Source organism: Solanum pennellii, chromosome 1, assembly GCF_001406875.1.
Source record: "Solanum pennellii chromosome 1, SPENNV200".
NCBI classification, from domain to species: Eukaryota; Viridiplantae; Streptophyta; class Magnoliopsida; order Solanales; family Solanaceae; genus Solanum; species Solanum pennellii.
This window is the reverse complement of record NC_028637.1, coordinates 35,289,383-35,307,095: the sequence shown is the minus strand read 5'-3', so window position 1 is coordinate 35,307,095 and position 17,713 is coordinate 35,289,383. Positions and strand designations below refer to the sequence as shown.

General features: G+C 35.8%; 1 long non-coding RNA gene across 24 annotated transcripts in view; it reads left to right on the top strand.

The window, feature by feature from the left end:
* LOC114075596 overlaps nucleotides 1-17,713 on the top strand; it is a 62,659-nt gene that overhangs the window by 16,102 nt on the left and 28,844 nt on the right. For 21 of the 24 annotated variants that reach the window (XR_003575963.1, XR_003575959.1, XR_003575964.1 and 18 more), the window contains one exon: nucleotides 804-913. The exons of the other annotated variants lie outside the window; for them this stretch is intronic. This is a non-coding gene — a long non-coding RNA (uncharacterized LOC114075596). The remainder of the gene's footprint in view (nucleotides 1-803; nucleotides 914-17,713) is intronic. 24 annotated transcript variants of the gene reach the window in all.

The window sequence follows — 17,713 nt, the reverse complement described above, 5'->3', positions numbered from 1 at the left end:
TATATATATATCTATATATATATGTATATATATATATATATATCTATATATATATATGTATATATATATATATATATATATATAGTGATTCGAAATTAAAATTATATGCATGTAGTGGTATCCCATATATCTCATATGGGATATGATTTAATGATTATGGGTATGAAGACCACCAAGTTGATATGAGTAGTTTGAATAACTTAGAAGATTAATGAAGAAGCATGAAGGGTCTACAATATACTAAAGTATAAATGAAAGCAAGAGATGACTACATTTTAAATAATTAATAGGCTAGACTTTCCTTGTTGTTATCTCAAGTGTATTATTATAACTAGTTTAGGTTATTTTATCTACAATATTAAATAATTGAAACTAGGATTTATTTGAGGAATTACTTTCTAAATGAACATTTGATGTTTAGGCTCCTTTGTGAGTTTTGGAAAATTCTCATACTTGTTCAATTGAACCCTCTTAATTACTTGGTTAATCTTCACTTGTAAAAGTTCAATTTTCTTTTCACCCTTAGATTTCAATCAAGTAATTGAATTTTTAATGTGTTTTAGTTGCTAGATCGTTCATTTTTTCTTCTAAATCTCTCCGTCTTTTTTTTTCAATTTTTTAATTATATATCTTACCTTCATTATTGTGGTCCACTTTATTGTTCTTGCATCTAGAATCATATCAAATTATTATCTCTCCCTTTTCCTTTATATTAATAAACCATATGTCTTGCTTACTTGATTGTGATTGACTTTATCATTTTTGCATCTAAAATCACATCATCTCACCGATACATGTACTAGGTAACTCTATCCTTCAAGGCATAAACAGAAGAAATCATCTCGACTTTTTGCCTATGCCAGAAACAGTACTTGACTCTTCATGGTTCTCAACTCACTTTGTTGATGACTAGGTAATGATCTCAGTTGTATGCTAAAAAAATATGTTTTTGATGCAAAAGGAACCTTCAAGTGAACAATATATTTGAATTTCCTTTTCATTATGTTCATTGAACTCGATTCTTGGTAGGCATTAAGTGAATTTTGGTGCACCTCCAATCTCTAAATTTGTTTATGTCTTCCAAATACAATTATTAGGTTAAGATAGTTGTGAAAATTGAATTTATAACTAATATATGTTACCTATACATCCATTCTTTCTCACCCTGATCCAAAAAACAAAGAGAATTAACCCTAACTAGCTTGAAATAGGCTCATAATTGTTATTTATATCAATATTTTTTTGGCAGGTGCTTTTATCATAACTTTCACACATAATGCCTAATAGTGTTAATTAATATTTTATACTAGTATGATCACACTAGCTTCGACATTTCACTTAATTTTGCTTAATTTATTGTATTGCTTAGTATTGTGTGTTGCAACATCATCATTTGGAGTGTGAAGGAGTTATAACTGTCCAGATACCTAGTGTAAAGTGTCACTTGACTTGGATCTCAGTGATCCATCACTTGAATAAAAATACAGGACATAAAAAAATTGTTTATCTTTGATAATATTTTTTTCTATATAAAATTATTTGGGCAACCTATTAAATGTTGAGACACTAATACTAGAATTTCATGAATTTAAATGAGTTTGATGTTACGATATAATTAGCACATTTGTTATACATTTACAAAAATTCATAAAGAGGTCATATAGAGTCTCCCACATCTAAAAATTGAAAAAATATTTTTTTTATGGTAGAGCAAAAATTATTATGACTGCCTTATAACATCTTTGATGTTGGAGTGGACCTAGTTGTCCAAATGAAATATGAGATAAATTTGATTAACTTTATAAAAAAAATTAATTTTATTAGGTCAAGGTATTCAATCGATCAATTTTTATTAAATTGATTGTGAATCTGATGGTTCAAATGCAAATTTTAGAAACTCTTTTGAAATTATTTGAATTCATTTTGACATAATCTAGAAGTTATCAACAACTGTGAATTAGAAACTATATACATTTGTTAATTTATAATTCATAGCAGAGAAGTAAATTTATTTTCCTGTTTAAATTTATCTGATAAAAATAAATTGAAGTATTTTTTTGTTGTTTTTCTAGTATTGGTCAATTTGGTTAATTTTATAAAAATTTTGAAATCCAAATTCATTAGTCTCGAGGAAAAGTCTTACTTTGTATGAACATGAATTATTAATTTAAATAATTGTTTGATGGATCTTATTTATAATTTTTCACCGTATTATGTAATCGAAATACAAAAATTGAAACAGAAAGAGAAAGCAAATAAAAACAAAAAATTTGTACACGATGAAGACAAATTTAAAAAGGATCAAGGGAGCTATTTTAAAAAGATACTATGTAAACAAACAAAAGCAACAAGCTATCCGTGGTACATAATTTATTTATTTTGTATCCTTACTATAGAAGTAGTATTATTGAAGTCGATGATCCACATTACATTATTAACAAATAAGGTTAGAATATATCTTAAAAGTTTTCTACTACAAATTCTTAGAAATGTGCGTATTGATTCAATTTGTATGAATATTTTTTTTACTATTTTAGTCTATATCCTCAATGTACTTTTGTTGATCAATAAATCGTATCACATTATAAGATTTGAACAAGTGTAAAATTTTCCCCATTCAATGTGTTCGATATATACATTGGTGTTGCAGGTGCAAAGTTCCCCATTAAAGAATAAAAACTTATAACAAAGTTAACTTCATATTCGAGGAATAAAGAACTTCGCTATTCCTCGATATGGCGGAGCGTTTTATTCCTCGGATATGAAATTACATGTTTTTATTGTTTAATGTGAAACTTTGTATTGAGAATCAGACCATAATTGATGCAGGATGAGATGGTTAAAGTTGGTCAAAGTTGCACAAGATATTTTCATTGTAGTTATGTTTGCAATGAGTTAGTTAGATGTTTGGTTACCAACAGTAGTTAAGTTAACCATAGTTAAGGGAGTGTTTGCAACAAATTTTAAACATATGGAAAATAAATAAATCATACAAATAAAATATGAAGAAACGTGATTTTATTCATCAAGATTGTGAGTACAAATCTATTCCTCCCTTGATTCTACTCTCTAAGATGATTTATCCATGATGTAAGGGCCGTTAGTGGCGTATTTCTCGAACTAAGATGATTTAGATTTGACCTCTCTATATGAATAATCCATCAATTTGTGGAGTATTCGATATGTTGATCTCTGTGTGGATTTTTCAAGATGCCTTTTAAGAGAATTTAGTACCCTTTATATAGGCATAAATTAGGGTTAAGGGTTGAGTAGCCTCAAAGAATCCTTATCTGATTTGAACTCAATTTATAGAGTCCCAACTCGAATTGAACGCATCTTGTAGAGTCCCAAAAATTTTCAATGTCTACAAATTCCCCCTGCTTCAAGGCTTGACGGAGGTTAGACTTGTGAAACTCAAAGACGAGGCTTGAAGTATTCATTCTTCAACCTCTGCAGCTTCAGGTTTCAGAATTGATTTAAGAGAGAAGAAACGAAGGGCAGATTTGGTCCCACTGGGCGTGCCAGTTTGTTTGCAATAAATTTAAACGTATGGAAAATAAACAAACCATAAAATTAAAATATGAAGAAACATAATTTTATTGATTAAGATAGCGTATACAATTCTGTTGATCTCATTATTCTACTCTCCAAGATTTATCCATAATTCGAGGGCCGTTAGTGGCGTATTTCTCGAACTAGGATGATTTAGATTTGACGTCTCTTTATGAATAATTCATCAATTTGTGGAATATTTGATATCTTGATCTCTTTATGAAGTTTTCGAGATGCCTTTTAAGGAAATTTAGTACCCTTTATATAGGCATAAACAAGGGTCTAGGGTTGAGTAGCATCCAAGAATGCTAATCTGAATTGAACACAATTTGTAGAGACCCAACTCGAATTGAACGCATCTTCTAGAGTTTAACAAAATTTCAACGTCTACAAATGCCCCCTGCTTCAAGGCTTGATGGAGTGTAGACTTGTTGAAACTCAAAGACGAGGCTTGAAGTACTCATGCTTCTATCTTTGCAGCTTCAGAATTTCAGATTTGATTTAGGAGAGAACAGATGAAGGGCAGATTTAGTCCCACGGGGCGTGCCAATTTGTTTGCAACAAATGTTAAACATGTGGAAAATAAATAAACCATACAAATAAAATATGGATAAATGTGATTTTATTCATCAAGATTGTGAGTACAAATCTGTTCCTGCCTTGATTCTACTCTCTAAAATGATTTATCCATGATTCAAGGGCTGTTAGTGGCGTATTTCTCGAACTATGATGATTTAGATTTGACATCTCTATATGAATAATCCATCAATTTGTGGAGTATTTGAGATGTTGATCTCTTTGTGGATTTTTCGAGATGTCTTTTAAGGGAATTTAGTACCCTTTATATAGGCATAAATTAGGGTTTAGGGTTGAGTAACCTCCAAAAATCCTTATATGAGTTGAACCCAATTTGTAGAGTCCCAAGTCGAAATGACCGCATCTTGTAGAGTCCCACAAATTTTCAAAGTCTACAAATGCCCCCTGCTTCAAAGCTTGACAGAGGGTAGACTTGTGAAACTTAAAGACGAGGCTTGAAGTATTCATTCTTCCACCTCAGCAGCTTCAGGTTTCACATTTGATTTAAGAGAGAAGAAATGAAGGCAGATTTGGTCCCACTGGGCGTGCCAATTTGTTTGCAACAAATTTTCAACGTATGAAAAATAAATAAACCATACAAATAAAATATGAAGAAACGTGATTTTAATAATCAAGATTGTGAGTACAAACCTGTTTCTCCCTTGATTCAACTCTCTAAGATGATTTATCCGTGATTCAAGGGCCGTTTGTGGCGTATTTCTCGTACTAGGATGATTTAGATTTGACCTCTCTATATGAATAATCCATCAATTTTTGGATTATTCGAGATCTTGATCTCTATATGGAATTTCTGAGGTGCCCTTTAAGAGAATTTAGTACCCTTTATACAGGCATAAATTAGGATTCATGGTTGAATAGCCTCCAAGAATCCTAATTTAAGTTCATCACAATTTGTAAAGTCGCAACTCAAATTGAACGCATCTTGTAGAGTTCCACAAATTTTCAAATGTCTACAGGGAGGTAGTTATCAGTTAGATACACTATATAAACATTTATACAAGCTATTAAGCATGATGAAGAAAGTTGTAATCAATTTTTTCTCTCAAAATTCAATCTAATATTCTCTCCACAAATGCATTCAATTCATTCTCTGTTCTAGAAGTATTGAACTCGAATAGTAAATTTGTTCTCATTCTTAACATTTTATCAGAACAATCTGAATGAATCTAGGAGTCTCTTCAACTGTGGTATTGAAGATCTGAGAGATTCTTCTAGTGTAGTTGCAGAATTTTCGAGTTTGTTACTGATATGACGATGAAACACAGATCACAATCATCTGTTATGATCTCACCAGTATTTATAAATTTTCTTCACAGAAATAATTTGAAAGAAAATAGACAGTAATATTTGGGAATTTTCTGGATTTATAGATTTCAAATTGTTCTCGATTACAGAATTAGAAAATGGTAATTCTAAATAAAACAGCTTTGAATCGCCATTGTTGATTAACCTGCCAATAGAAGAGAAAAGATATGAGATTGAGAACGAAAAGAAAGGAAGGAGATCGAAGAAGAAGAAGCAGAAAAAGGGAGGGAAAGTTCACAAGACACTTTTTGATCTTCTCTCTCTCCACTAACCATGTTTTATAACCGAATCCACGTGGCAAAATCCACACCCTCCGTTATTATTAAAATCCAACTGATCTTGGCCGTTTGTTTCTAATCTCTGATTCTTCTTTACGACTTCGAATCCCTGCAGCTTCACTATTTAATTTCATTAGGTGAGATCATAACATACCGTCCTCCATCAATCTATCCTTGACCTCAAGGATGAGAATCAAAGTCTGGAAATTTGGCGCACAGAAATTGATAATCTTCCCAGGTTGCATCTTCTGGTGGAAGATTAGACCATTGTACCAGCACTCGTACAACAACCATATTATTTCTCTTTACCATCTGTCTTTGCAAGATTGCAACAGGCTTAACCAAAAACTGACCATCACCACTCGTCGCAGGTAATTCAGATTGCACCACGACACGATTGCCTACTTTTCTCTTAAGTAGTGACACATGAAAGACCAGATGAATTTTAGAATGAGGAGGTAGCTCTAGTCGATATGCCACAGAACCTACCCTGTCCGTGATCAGGTAAGGTCCATAGTACTTAGAGCTAAGCTTCAATTTCTTCCTCAATGCAATGGAAGTTTGACGATAAGGTTGAAGCTTCAGATAAACTGAATCCCCCACAGAAAATTCCCGATCAGTTCTTCTATTATCAGCAAAGAACTTCATCCGAGCTTGAGCAGTAGTGAAATTATCATGAAGTAACTGAAGAAATTGTTATCGCTGCATGACTACGTCCTCTGCAGCTTGAACTATTGTTTCCAATAATGGCCCAATGGACAATTGAGGTGGAGTATAACCATATAATGCTTCTAATAGAGTACAACGCAAACTGGTGTGGAAGTTTGTATTATACCACCACTCAGCAGCCGAAAGCCACTGTTTCCACTGAGTAGGTCTACTCGTAGTCATACACCTGAGATAATTTTCCAAACACATGTTGACTCTCTCTGTTTGACCATCACTTTGGGGATGATAGGCCGAGCTATAATGAAGTTGAGTTCCCAAAAGCTTAAACATGGCTTGCCAGAAGTTGCTCAAAAACACTTTGTCCCTGTCTGTAACAATAGAATCAGGAGTACCATGTAAGCTATGAATTCTTTTCCAATACAAGTTGGCTACTGTAACTGCTGTATATGGATGGGCTAGAGATATGAAGTGAGCATATTTTGTAAATCTATCGACCGCAACTAGTATCACATCTTTAGCTCGTGATTTAGGTAAACCTTCGATAAAATCTATACTGATTTGCCTCCAAGCTTGATTGGGTATAGGCAAGGGCTGCAACAATACCGGATAAGCAGCATTGTCATATTTATTTCTTTGTCACACATCACAACTCGAGACATATGAATTTACCATGAACTTCATCTTAGGCCAATAAAAAATTTGAGTTAACCTCTTTAAGGTTCCTAAAAGGCCAGAATGTCCACCAAGGGGTGTATCATGAAAATTAGAAATGAGTTGGTTTCTTAAAGAGCCATTTGAACCAACATATACCTTACCCTTCCTCCACAACACACCCATATTATAATACCATAAACTAGGACCATGTGAATCTACTGATAAAACACTAAGTACCTCTTGGACAAAAGTTTCATCAGTGTAGCTTTGTACTATCTCATTTGTCCATGTAGGAGTCACCATACTGATAGCCATGAGCAGTCCTTCTGAATGAAGGGCACCTTCTTCTAATCCTTCATGTTGCCGAGACAAAGCATCCGCGAATCTATTCTCTTCCCCACTCTTGTAAAACATTTCATAGTCAAGTCCCTGTAACTTGGTTAATCCTTTCTGTTAGATAGCAGAGGTCACCTTTTGTTCGAGCAAATACTTCAAACTATGGTGATCAGTTCTGACCACAAAATTTTTGAATTGTAGATAATGCCTCCATTTATTAACTGCATTAAGTAGAGCCATATACTCCTTCTCATAAATAGATTTGCCTCTATGCTTAGGAGCTAACACCTTGCTAAAATAAGCAACTGGTCGACCCTTTTGCATAAGCACAGTACCAATGCCTCCATGACTTGCATCCGTTTCAACTAAAAATTCTTGTGTATAGTCCGGAAGAGATAAGACTGGAGTAGTGGTCATTGCAATTTTAAGGGCTTCAAAAGCTATTTCAGCTTCACGATTCCATTTGAAAGCCTCCTTTTTGAGTAAATAGTAAGTGGTCTGTAGATGGCACCATAATTCTTAGCATATTTCTTGTAGTAGCCTGTCAGACCAAGGAAACCTCTGAGAGCCTTGAGTGTTTTAGGTCTAGGCCAATCTACCATTTCCTTGATCTTCTCAGGATCTGTATCCACCCCGACTTCAGTGATTATATGGCCCAAGTATTCCATTTGTGGTTGTCCAAAAGAACAGTTAGATCTCTTAGCAAATAATTAATTAGACCTCAATATCTCAAATACTAATTGCAAATGTTGGATGTGTTCTCTTACTGTCATGCTATATATTAGTATATCATCAAAGAAAACTAAAACAAATTTTCGAAGAAAGGGTTGAAAAACCTGGTTCATCAATGCTTGAAAAGTGGCTGGTGCATTAGTGAGTCCAAAAGGCATCACTATAAACTCATAATGCCCCATGTGAGTTCGGAAGGCAGTCTTGTACACATCCTCTATCTTCATGCGTATTTGGTGATACCCTGCTCTAAGATCCACCCTAGAAGATGCGCCGTGTAGTTCATCTAACAAATCATCCACAATCGGAATTGGATACTTGTCCTTAATGGTGATACAGTTTAGGCCTCTATAGTCAACGCAAAACCTCCATGTTCCATCCTTCTTCTTTACTAACAAAGCGGGTGAAGAGAAAGGAGACTGACTTGGTTGTATTACCCCACTGAAAAGCATTTCCGTCACCTGTCTTTCCAATTCATTCTTCTGATGATAGTTGTACCTATATGGCCTCAAACTAAGTGGCACCGATCCAGGTTTGAGTGGTATGGAATGGTCAAAAGCTCGAGTAGGTGGTAACGACTTTGGTTCTGCGAATACATAAGAATACTTATCTATCACATCCTTAATACCATTATCAACTTCCACTTCTTCCTGTGTTGTCACTAGATTAATCATGAATAGGTGAGAAAATAGAGTCTGTCCTTTCTTTAATATCCTGCTCATAGCTCCACTCGGCATCATATTCAATCTGCCATCATCCACTAAACCAGGTAAAACCAACTTGTTCTTCTTCCAGCCAATTGTAACACTTTTTTTTCGTAATTGAATTTTTTAGGACTATACAGCTTCATCCAGTCATTTCCTAACACCAAAGCACAACCACCAAAGGGAAAATTAATAAATATTCTACGAAGGATCGACCTTGCATTTTCCATGAAAACCCTTTGCACTGTGAAGTACACATGACATAATTTCAATTTGCTACTGTCACCCTGACCGGTGAACAATGACTTGGCTTATAACCGTTGCAATGACTGTTTGCTCATCGATGAAACTGTGAGTACTCCCTGAATCTATCAGGATAGCTAATTGTCGCTTCTTAACAATGCCTCCAACCAAAATTGTATTCTCTCCCTTATTGTGCCATGTTAATGCATTCAAACATACAGCTTGTTGTAACTCTTGTTCTATTACTCCCTCAATCATTATCTCTGAATTTCCATCTTCCACCACCTCTTCCACCATTGACAGTTCTAACTCCGCTTCATTCTCAACTGTCCCAATGAGGCAATTCAATTGTCTCCTCTTACAAATATACCCAGGCCCATACTTTTCTCCACAGCAGAAACAGAGATGATTTGACTTCCGATATTCATATACATCCGGAGTCAATCTATGAGAATTGTTCCTAGCACTAGAAACAACAGGCGCTTTGCTAGCAGCTAACACCGATGTTACAGATGGACAAGATCTGGAAACCCCCTTGTTTCTACTTATTGCAGCCTCGATAGCCATTTCCTTCATTCGAGCCTTCTCAATAGCTACCTTAAGTGTGGTTGGCTTAAACATTTTTACCTCAAAACGTATTTCTTCTTTCAGAGCACCTACGAAACTAGACAGAAAATGTGCCTCGTTCAAAGTAGGATTCCTAATGAGCATCTGAGCTTTGAGATCCTCAAACTTACCTAAAAATTCATCAATCGTTCCCGACTGTTGCAGTTTGTTGAATTCCTCCACAACATCACCTATGACAATTTCTCCAAATCGACTAAATAATTCCTCCTTAAACTCTAACCAATTCAACATTCCTCCACTCAATATCACTGATTGATACCAAACTTCAGCAGCATCATTCAAATACAAAGAAGCGATTTCTACTCTTTGTTCATCCCCTATCCCATACTCCGTAAAATAACATTCGCATTTACAGATCCATACCTTAGGTTCATGTCCCACAAAGCTAGGCAACTCCAATCTAGGCGGCACAATTGCATTCTGTGGAGGTCGATTCCGATTTTCCGAGTTCGGAGTAGGTAAAAGACCTGCTCCCAAATTTTGTCCCATCGGAGCTCTTTCTAATGCTCCTAACCTCACTAAAATCAAATCTAACGTACCCTGAAACCCTGTTGGAGCATTACGTACCTCCTGTTGAGACTCCAGTAGATCTGCTAACATTTCATCGTGACGTCCTAACTTGTCTTCGGTAATCTTCCAACGTATGCCTTCAGCCATGCTTACCCACAGTTCGTAGTTTCGAAGCTCTGATACCAATTGTTATGATCTCACCAGTATTTATAAATTTGCTTCACAGAAATAATTCAAAAGAAAATAGACAGTAATTTTTGGGAATTTTCTGGATTTATAGATTTCAAATTGTTCTCGATTACGGAATTAGAAAATGGTAATTCTAACTAAAACAACTTTGAATCGCCATTGTTGATTAAACTGCCAATAGAAGAGAAAAGATATGAGATTGAGAACGAAAAGAAAGGAAGGAGATCGAAGAAGAAGAAGCAGAAAAAGGGAGGGAAAGTTCACCAAAAAATTCTTGATCTTCTCTCTCTCCTCTAACGATCTTTTATAACCGAATCCATGTGGAAAAATCCACACCTTCCGTTCTTATTAAAATCCAACTGATCTTGGCCGTTTGTTTCTAATCTCTGATTCTGTTTTCCGACTTCGAATCCCCGCAGCTTCACTATTTAATTTCCTTAGCTTAGATCATAACATCACCCTCTGTTTTTATCTTCTTCTGATGCAGCTGGTGTTGTTCAAGTTGGAATTCAGCTCACAGGAATGGAGAATTATACGCTTTGGAGTAGAGCAATGCGTCTGAATCTGTTAACTTAAAACAAGTTGGGATTCATTGATTGACTTTTTCAATGTGATGATTTCAAAGAGGATTTTGAGAAACACGATTGGGATCGCTGTAATGTGATGGTGATTTCGTGGATCTTGAACAATGTGAGTAAGGATCTGGGGAGTGGAATCTCTTTTTGCTCAAGCGCACATCTGGTTTGGACTGATTTAATGGACGTTTTGACAAAGTTAATATGTCGAGAATTTTTCATCTTCATAAAGCAATTGCTACTCTTACTCACGGAGTTTCCCCTGTCTCTGCTTACTACTCGAAATTGAATGTTGGGATGAGTATGATTCAATTACTCTATTTCCTTCGTGTGGTTGTACAAAATCTAAAGATTATACTGATAGTTTGTTGAGGAAAAAATTGTTACAGTTCCTTCTGGGATTGAAAGACATTTAAAGTCAAGCTCATAGTCAGATTCTAATGATGAATCCTACTCCGAGTGTGAATCAGTGTTATGCTGTGGTCATACAGGATGAAAGCCAAAGAGTGTTGTCCGGTGAACATTGCACTGGTGGATCTCACATTGATCCAACAAAATTATTCTCACACAGATCTGGAAGTTCAATGGGATCTTATTCGAATGGAATTGGCTATACAGGAGGCGCATGTGGTTCAGGTAATTCTGGTGGTAGTTTAGGTGCAAATCAACCAAGAAGAAATCCTCCTCTGTTCTATGAGTATTGTAACATGAGAGGTCATTCTAAGGAAGCTTGTTTCAAACTCCTACAATGCAACTATTGCAACATGAAAGGTCATACTAGGGATACATGTTATAAGTTGATAGGGTAACCTGCTGATTTCAAAGGGAAAAAGAAGATCATTGCTGCTTCTGTTGTGCCATCTCCTTCCCAGACCAATGCAGTGATACAACCACATTTTACTCAGGATCAATATACTCAGATTCTCAAGCTACTAACTAAGCCACCAATACCTGATTCCACTGATAATTTTCAGGCTCACAATGCTAACGCAGCAGGTACTTTTGCTGAAATTGTTTCTTATTTATTTTTGCCTACTAAACATAAACACTGGATAGTAGATACTGGTGCTACCAACCGTATGGTTGGGAATGAATCATTGTTGAATACAAGTCTAATAGCCTCTAATCAAGGAAAAGTTCAACTTCCTACTAGTGATTTTGCTGTAATCACAAAATCTGGAAGCTGTCAATTAGAAGGAGGTGATGTAGTTCACAATGTATTATATGTACCTGATTTTCATTTCAATCTCCTGTCTGTATCAAAACTTACAAGATAATTGAATTGTTGTGCATCATTCTTTCCTGATTTTTTTGTCCTTCAGGACCTGTTCACTGGGAAGGTGAAGGGGATTGGTAGTGACTAGAATGGACTCAGCACAATGAGGTCACCAGTACAGAATGAAGGCAACTGTTATAAAGCTTTGGTTGTGGCAGATTGTAGAGAAGAGGGGATCCTTTGGCATCAGAGAATGGGGCATGTGCCCATGACTGTTATGGGATGGGGGCGTCGGGGATGGGCGTGACGGGCGTCGTCGTGCGTCGGTGCGTGGAGGGTTATAAAGTGGGGGGTGGGCTAGGGCGTTGGGAGGAAGGTTGTGTTTAGTAGAATTTAGAGTGCAATGAATGATAGATGCGATCACACAAAAACACAAAGAAAAAGTCAAATTAGTAAATAGTTGAATCGTTCTATAATGTAGATAAAATTAATCTAAAAGCCAAAATTTCCCTGCAGTGGCGCCAAAATTAGATATGCTCAAATTACACCTCTTTAAAGAACCACAAGCGATCGTTAACTAGTAAAGAACCCAACTAGTATGTTGGGGTAGATACCATGAGGAATATGGTTTAGACGTAACTTTAACGTATGATTATATCTTTTTAGTCAAGGTATTTCCAAAACAATGAACTAAAGGGGTTTTGGTGAAATAGATTCCTTCAATTGTATGATTAGCAAGTGAACAAGAGTAAACTTTAGTTGTTATCAAGATGAGAAAGTAAGTAAGGTATGTGTGTTCCGCACAAGTTCATAACGCGGTATTCCTAGTAATAGAAATCTTTTCCTAGTGTATTCAATTTGTTGTGATAAGTTAGGTATGTCTAAATCCTTTGTTCGACATCTAGAGAATTTCACCCCCACGTTGGTCCGCCTACATGTGTATAATATACTAATCCTTACCATTATCTCATATTAAACATCACATCGATGTATGGTTTAGTTTTCACCCTCACACTAATCGACACTAGTCTATCACATATTATAACACTAAATCTATATTGATAATCCTTTTATTATTAATTACCTCCTTGGTCTGGAAAGTAATAACAAAGGAAATTCTAACACATTCACTCGTTAAAAGGACTTATAAGCGAAAGAATTATCAATGCATGCAAAAACACTATTCAAGAATCGCTTAACTACTAGTTATACTTTGTTAATCCCTCATGGTTACCACAACCATAATTCTGGATTTAGTTACCCATATTAGCAAGAACACAATCCATCTTGATAGATGAAAAAATCACGAACATACGTAAAAGAATAGTAAGCCCAAAAATTGCACTTTAATTGCAAACCAAAAGCTTCAAAATGAAATCTGTAAATGAATTATTTGCAAAAGTTGCAAAAACTAATCGCCAAAACATAAATAGAACAATAGTAGTTATAGCTAACCGCAAAAAACGAGGTTTCATGCCCAATTTATAGATAACAAATTCTTGATAAAAATGGAATTCAAATAAGGAAAGTTTGTTCAGGCATGCATCTCAAATCTCGAGGCCAACTTACAGGCCATCGATTCATCGATGTTACATGCTTCGCTTCTTGTCATCCAGGACTTAGTAAAAAATTTATCCTCTGGATCGCATCTTATCTGAATCAAACAATGGACCAACAACATGGTATGTCGACCAATCTATGGTCCATCGATGCTCCTCCATGACTCTACACTTAGAATCTTCAAGTATCAGGTATTGGAACCATCACATTATCATACTGCGGTCCATCGATGCTAATCGTGGTTATACACTTTGTCATAATTCTGTGATTTCCTACAATGTCTTGGTTGCTCATCTACGATCCCCATCTACGGGGCATCAATGGATTGACGGTCCGTTGATTGCCTCCGTAGGTCTCTTTTTCTGCACTTTCTCGATTGTCTCCTTTATTTTATGCCTGAACATCTTTCCTGCAAAATAAGATAAAAAAAATTATTCAATCCAATAAAAATGTCTCTAAACACACACAACACTTAAGTGAAATGCATTAGAAATATCATAAACTCATGGTACATCAGTTGACTTAAGATAGTCTACGTCCTTCATAAGGTCTTCTACATCGGCTTTCAAAGTAATCAACTCAGAAGATCTCCCTTGTATAGTCTCTCAAGCATTGATTCTCGCAGTCAACGCATAAGCAGAAATTATAAAAAGGGTGAGTGTAGCAAGTATGGCACTCTCGATCATCCCATGATGGATCTCTCGAGTCATGATACGCGTATGCCAACTCATTTTGACAAACACAGCATTTTAAGGATCAATGCCTGAGTAATCTTGACAGGATGGGACGATAAAGATTCACTTAGGTCCTAAGAAGAAGAGGATAGAGTGAATGTAACTGAAGTCCCAACGATCTGAGTATGTGAAGATGCCTCTGCAGGTGACGATTCAACATAGAATTCTGGAAAAATGTCTTCCAGAGTTGCTCTCCTTATCTCCATATCTTCTCATTTATACTCGTACTCAATACGTCGAATGTTAATAGAGCATGAAGTGTGACCTCAATGTCCCTCGCAGTTTCTTGGGGTACTCCATGTCAAGGACACGAGTTCAGGATAAATCCAAGAAATTGTAGAGAACTCCGACTCTGCTTGGCCCTCATGTCCATCACTTGTGATATCATTAGTCCAAGATCAATGTGTCTCCTTGAAATGATCATGCCAAGGAAATCCTTTCAGGTGCTGCAAGATAGACATGTTCTTGGATGGAATCATGGTAATACTGATAAATCCAAACCACAACCTAGCGGTAATGATCAAGTCCCTCTTCTCAATAAGGATCCTAGCATCCATCCATACCGAAGTAGTGTTAGAAATCAGAGGTTCTAACCACCCCTTCATGTTGTCTAGGGACTGAAAAATAGGTAATACCTCATAAGGAAGTTAATAATGCACTCTATTCAATACATTGTTAATGTAATTGATGTTGCACTCAATTTCCTTGACCCTAACCATGATCTACTTTGTTGGTGTAAACTCACTGGACTTCTTCTTGTTGTTAGTCACCAACTCCCTGTAAGCTATGTAAAGTCCATAACCCAAGAAGGAATATAAGGGCCTCGGGGTCTTGTGAACTACTCGAACTCATGGTAGCGGAGGGTGTCAAGACCATAAGGATATTTTCCCTCTAGGCCCTACATAGATAGAAGCTTCTCTTCTAGAATGGTTCGAACCGTATTACCTTTTACTTTATTCAGCATTATAGGTGGAGGAACCATAAGGGTGTAGGGGTCACTAGAATTTCCTGGGTTATCACTGAATATGCTTCAGGAGAGGTGGCAGTTGAGAGAGTCGGATGTGGATTGGGATCTGGCTCATGGCTCATTTTTTCAGTTGATCAAAGACTGGCTATCATCAGGTTCATAAAAGTCTAGTTCAATAGTTATTTCTTTCCTAGATATGTGATTTCTCCTTTTTCCTGTATTTCCAAGCGCGAGTTCTTTCCTTTTCTTTTCTGGGAGATTTTATCCCCCCTCATTCATTTTTATGCCATTGGTGTAAATTTGTGAAGCTTTAAAGAGAGGGAAAGTGAAGAAGTTAAAATTCTAATACTTTTGGCCATTATAAACCATCTAGTTCACGCTCATTTGATGACATTAGTCACGCTCGTTGCTCTACTCGGTGATTAGTCAAGTAGTCACCTTCCTCACCGAGTTTTACAGAACCTTCAATCAACGTGAGAGTCCAAAATATGCACTTAGAAAAGTACATAGACTAGTCAGTAATTCATCAACCGACCATGTTACTTATCAATCTATACTTTCGAAACTCTCTCATCCTTTAAGCCTATACCATTAACACACCGTTAAGTAAACTAAAGCATTTAAAACCTTGGGTTGCCTCTCAAGAAGAGCCTTTGTTAATGTCATTGCATATTGTGAGACTTTTCTCAGTTTTTGCTATTAAGGTTGGCCCTAGTGTCACTAGGTAGCCCCAATTGTTCATCTGGGTGGGGATGAGGCACTACATGACTCATGAGCGTTCTAATTAGCTAGATAGATCTAGAGTGAGAGTTGATCATATGATGCAACACCATACTGTTCTCCTTCATTTCTTTCAGCACTATATCTTGCTCGAAGATTTTTGGGAGAATTGTTTATAACATATTTTCAATACGAGTGTTCTCAGTGTCTCTAATATTGTTTTTCCCATGAGGGGGCAGGTACCTTAGTTAACTCTTGCATTGGTTTTACACCTCCGAGATTTTTGTGGCCAAGTTGTTTTGCTAAGCTACCAATGGAGTTAATATGACGTCACTGTCAACTTCTTAATTTGCCTAAACCAATTGTCACCACTTCCTTCAGCCAAAGTAAGGGTGTCTGCATTTAAAGGTAATTAAAAAAGAAAACAAAACATAAAATAAATTTAGTATACTAAAAGTAACAAGAACAAAAAAATCTACTTAACTTCATATTCTCACATAACATCACTCCCGGCAGCGGCGCCATTTTGATCGGTAACGTCATCAAATATAAAACTTCCAATTAGACTGTTGATGAGCGTACCATAGTATAGTAACCCTAGTGGTTGTGATAATTAATAGAAAAGTAAAATATGGTTTTAACTAGTCACAACTAAAGAAAATATCAAATAAAAACATATTAAATCAAAGGGGTTGAAGCAAGTGTCAGATATAGATTCAGTGTTTTTTTACAACTAGTATGTAAAAAATGAAATGAACAAAGATTACTAAATCAAGGAGAGGAGGATTAATTGGATGTGATAGAAATATGAGACAAACAAGATTATTGGGTAAATTCTTTTGATAGAAAATTCATTGAGTAATCACGACTAGTCTAGGCTTTAAGGGGGATAAGATCTCTCTTGAAAAAACCTACCCGTTTAAAATGGGTTACTCTCGGACACCTACTTAGCGCATGAAACACAACCTCAGCTTTAACCAACTCACTCTTTTGAGCTGAGTTTGTGGTGTGAGACGAGGGTTCACTCTCTCGAGTTGAACCTCATGTCGACCCACTCCCACCGACCATCAATTAAGTAGCCTTAGAATCTTGACCTCTCTTTTAAGCAAGCCAGAAACACATATATAAGATTATATTTGCAACTACAACCCCATTAGATTAACCCATAACTACTAAACGGAATCAAATTGAATATACGAATATATCATCAGCAAGAAAGACCCAACAACCAATTTAACCCATATTCACAAACTACCACCCCAAGTATAATAGTTTTATTTAAACATGAACAAGAGATAAAAATTTATGCCAAAATGAGCTTGCATTCAAATGAGTATGATGATTTAAGTGTTGCTAGAGGCAAAGAATTAAAAATCCAAGCGAACCAATTCAAAATTCATAGAATGAAACCCTTTGAGTATTCAAGTTCTTCTCCAAAAACCCTCTCAAACTTAGAGCTTAAAAAAATTGTACAACAGATAAAACATAAAAACAAAAATAGAAAAACTCTAATAATGTTTGATAAAAGTCTGATAATAATCCATTCAA